Source organism: Myotis davidii, unplaced genomic scaffold, assembly GCF_000327345.1.
Source record: "Myotis davidii unplaced genomic scaffold, ASM32734v1 scaffold1781, whole genome shotgun sequence".
In the NCBI taxonomy this organism is placed as follows: domain Eukaryota; kingdom Metazoa; phylum Chordata; class Mammalia; order Chiroptera; family Vespertilionidae; genus Myotis; species Myotis davidii.
Genome location: NW_006291557.1, coordinates 11547 through 15803, shown reverse-complemented (window position 1 = coordinate 15803; position 4257 = coordinate 11547). Strand labels below are relative to the sequence as shown.

At 43.8% G+C, this 4257-nt stretch overlaps 1 long non-coding RNA gene across 1 annotated transcript in view; it reads right to left on the bottom strand.

The window, feature by feature from the left end:
- Window positions 1-229: 229 nt before the first annotated feature.
- Window positions 230-4257, bottom strand: part of LOC107183287 — a 14535-nt gene continuing 10507 nt past the window's right edge. The window contains exon 3 of the long non-coding RNA XR_001514070.1: window positions 230-240. This is a non-coding gene — a long non-coding RNA (uncharacterized LOC107183287). The remainder of the gene's footprint in view (window positions 241-4257) is intronic.

Genomic DNA, 4257 nt, shown 5'->3' with positions numbered 1-4257 from the left:
TGTTCACTCATGCTTTCTCAATGTTTCAGCATTCATTCCAATTCCACAATCTCTATTGTACCCCTTTAAAATTTTCTAACATGTAATTAAGAACAGTAGGTTTACTTTGCCCTGACCTCATGATGATCGGTGACGAGAGACAGACAAGGGAGGGGGTGACCTGTTTTCACAGGTCCTTACTCAGATGTCTGCCTGACCGAAGTCATGGAGCCACACAAAGGACAGGAGAGGGCAGGCCCCCTCCCTCCACACTCACATACTTTCACCAGACATTCACTTAGCAAAGGCATTTAGCTACCACAACACACAGTTTTTCCCAATTTAATCCAAACCTTAAACTTTTAGCTGGCAAGTCAAATATTCAGCATTTCTCAATCAGTAACATTTTTAAGAATAAACTTCAAAAATGCAAGACATAAGTTTTTTATCATTTGAATTCAGTAAGCTTCAAGGTCCCAAGTTCCCAGCGGTTCTGGAAAACCACACCTCAGGCTGGCAAACATGTTTGGCCCAGCCCTTGACTTCAAAACGACCATAATGCTTAAAAGAGTAGTTTGGGTCTGTCCCATAATGTCCGTCCAGTAAGTCCACAGAAAACAGAAAAAAAAATGCAAACACAGACAAACAAAGACACCCAAGAACAGCCTTCCGACCCCACAGAAGCAAAGCTGAAAACTGGATGATGGCCTTATGCCAACCAGCGGGAGTGACCCACCTCGTCCCAGAGTTTTGAAGGGAACCCACTCCCCTCGTGAGGGGTTTTCACACCCCTCCAGACAGAGGATCAGAGCGTCCTCCAACTCCTCCAGCCCGAGGTCCTCCAGTGCATCCACCTAGACTGTTTCAGGCACTACAGATTTCAGAAGTGAGCTCACACAGGACAGAACACACAGACCAGAACAGACAACACACAGGCACTTACGACGGTCAGTCAGACTCTCCGGATTGGGGTCCCGTGTGAGTCTTGGGGATCCTGGATGAGCCCCCAAATGTAATGCCCAGATTTAAAAATCGCCCAAGTCAGACCACTAGGGAGCCAAGTCCAATGCAAAGGCATAGAGTCTTTTATTCAAGCCCAGGCTTGGTCCCCCTCTGCCTCCATTACTGGATGCGATAGAGAGCCCTGAGTCCCAAGAGAACAAAGGTTATATAGGGCTAGTCATTTGGGTGGGCTTAGGTAAGTGACGTGTGTTACAGAGATTGGTCACTCTGGTCAGGGTTTTTCAGCAGGGTTTTACAGCACAAAGGTCAGGAAGTGACCAACACATTCTGAGGTTTGAGCCATCCCCCACTATAGCCTTATTAGGACCTTAGCTGCGTTCCTGGAGCTTCATTGGCCCTACAAGATAAAGTGGAGGAGAGTTCGTTTATGCTTTGTCCTTTCATTAAGCTTGCCTGTAAAATGCCTGACCCTACATTCTGACATGCTCGAATCATTTCTGTAATGGTACTATTTTTTCTAAGAGGCATTAAACATTTCTTACAATAAGCATTTGCATTTTCATAAGCTAATTGCTGAGTCAAAATATCTCCTGCAGTCTCATGTTGAATCTGCCTTCTCACTGCTCGAGTGAGGCAAGCTACAAAATCAGAGAATGACTCAGTGGGACCCTGCAGGCTTTTTCAGGTTCCCTGTTTGCTGGTAAAGTCCACTAGGCTTTTCGTCCACAAAGTCTAATTTGCTTATATGCTTGCTGGACATATTGGAGCTGGTTTTGAACATCACTAAATTGTCCCTGTCCTGCAACCATCTCAAAAGTTATGGGCCTGAGATTTGAAGAAGCTTGCTCTTGACATTTCTCTAAAAATTCTCCTTTCCAGAGCAAATAATTTCCTCCATACAGAGTTTCACGGGCTAGAGAATACCAATCATAAGGAGCTAGGAATGCTTCTGAAATATTAGTTATCATTTCTCCAGTAAATGGAGCATTTGCACCATTCTGTATTACACTATCACTCAAGGCCTTTATCATTTTAAAGTCAAATCTTTCATGCTGTCTTATTATTTGATTTGGGAATTGTGGATTAGCTACCTGTATAATAGGAAAAGCAAGTCTATATTCTACTGTCATGTCCTTTAATCCTTTTCTGATGGGTTTTTGCATAAGTGATTCTGTTAGTGGCGATTTAAATGTTTCAGAATCAGGATATGAAGGCCACTCCTCCAATTTATCTTTCTGCTTCTCTTTAGGAGCAGAGGGTGCAAGGGGAGGAGGTCTTTCTTCTCTGAAAGGCTCTAGCAAATGCAATACCATTTCCCACAAGGAGAAAGAATTTGGAGGCAAATTTTCCCCCCACCACTGAGCTTCTTTCAAGTTCTGACCTATCCGTTCCCAACATTCAATATCGAATGTACCCTCATCAGAAAACCATGGATTATGTTCTATAATAAACTTTAGAAATTGTAAAAGAAGATCTTCTGAAACTGCAATTCCCTTATCCTTTAATAAGCAAGTCAGAAGTCTATATGAATGTCTCTCCTCTCTCCACAAATTCTGCCCCATTTTGATCTGGTTGAAACAAAAGAAATCACTCGAGCACTTATAGATCAGTAGGCTTCTGCAGCTGACACGAGTTCTGCATGCAGTTAAGCTTCCACCACCAGGTCCGGTGATATTTTTCCGCCCTGGTGAATCCATTCCCTCCAAGTCCCTTGTTTCGGATGGCAATTGCGAGAGTCCACGGCCAGTGTGGCTTTCGCGGGTTCAAAGACTTGGAGGAAGGGCTGACGCGCAAATGATACACAAGACGAAATATTATTTTTGACTACAGGGAGAACCAGAGGACAACTCAACTAAAGAAGTCAAGTTCTCCCTGTTGCTCCTTTCCCAGCTGCTTTTATTAACTAGAATACACAATTGCCTTTAGGAATGCAAACAGACATATCAATGGTAATGTTTAGCAAACAGTAAGATTGTCAGGTTTGGGGGGAGTTTGCTTTAGGCCATTGAGTCAGCAGCAGGTAATAAAATGTAGGTATTCACCCTGTGAATATCAAAAGGAGTCCTGGTCAGCCTTCTGCCAGACTCCTCACATTTATATCAATTATTGTTGATCTTGGTCTCCAGCAGAAAGGAACACTTCCAAGCTCTTTTTATGAGGTCAGCATTACCCTAATCCCAAAACCAGATAAAGACACTACAAAGAATGAATTACAGGCCAATATTCCTGATGAATATAGCTGCTAAAATCCTTAACAAAATTCTAGCAAATAAGATCCAGCAATACATTAGAACGTTTATAAACCATGACCAAGTGGGATTTATTCCAGGGATACAAGGCTGGTACACCATCTGCAAATCAATAAATGTGATAAATTACATAAACAAACTGAAAGATAAAAACCACATGATCCTATCAATAGATGTAGAAAAAGCATGCAACAAAATACAACACTGTTTCTTGATAAATATTATCAACAAAGTGGGAATAGAGAGATTATACCTCAACGTAATAAAAGCTTTATATGACAAACCTACAGCCAACATCATACTCAAAGGGCAAAAACTAAAACCATTTCCCATAAGAACAGGAAGAAGACAGGGGTGCATACTTTCACCTCTCCTACTCAACATAGTACTAGAAGTGTTAGTCATAGAGATCAGACAAGAAGAAAAAAGGCAGCCATCCATTCTGTGTGATATTACACACAGAATACCCGAAAGACTCGATCAAAAAAACTACTAGATTTAATAAATGAATTTGGTTACATAGCAGGATATAAAATTAATACACAGAAATCTATGGCATTTTTATACACCAACTAGTGGTCCGGTGCAAGAAATTTGTGCATGGGGGAAGGGGTGTTCCTCAGCCCGGCCTGCACCTTCTCCAATCTGGGACTCCTTGAAGGATGTCCTACTGCCAGTTTACAGGGATTGTGCCTAAACTGGCAGTCGGACATCCCTCTCTCAACCCAGGACTGAGGGCTCCTAACCACTCACCTGCCTGCCTGCCTGCCTGATTGCCCCTAACCACTTTGCCTGCTGACCTGATCACCCCACTTCCCCCTGACATTGGCCTGCTTGCCCCCAAATGCCCCCCAACAGCCTGATCACCCCCAACTGCCCATCCCTGATGGCCTGCTCACTCCAAACTGCCCCCTTGCTGTCCTGATCACCTCCAACTGACCCCCACTGATGGCCTGCTTGGCCCCAACTTGCCCTCTTGCTGGTCTGCTTACCTCCAACAGGCCTGCCCCCCACCAGCCTGGTCACCCACAACTGCCCTCCCCTCCCAGCCTCTCACCACCTCTAC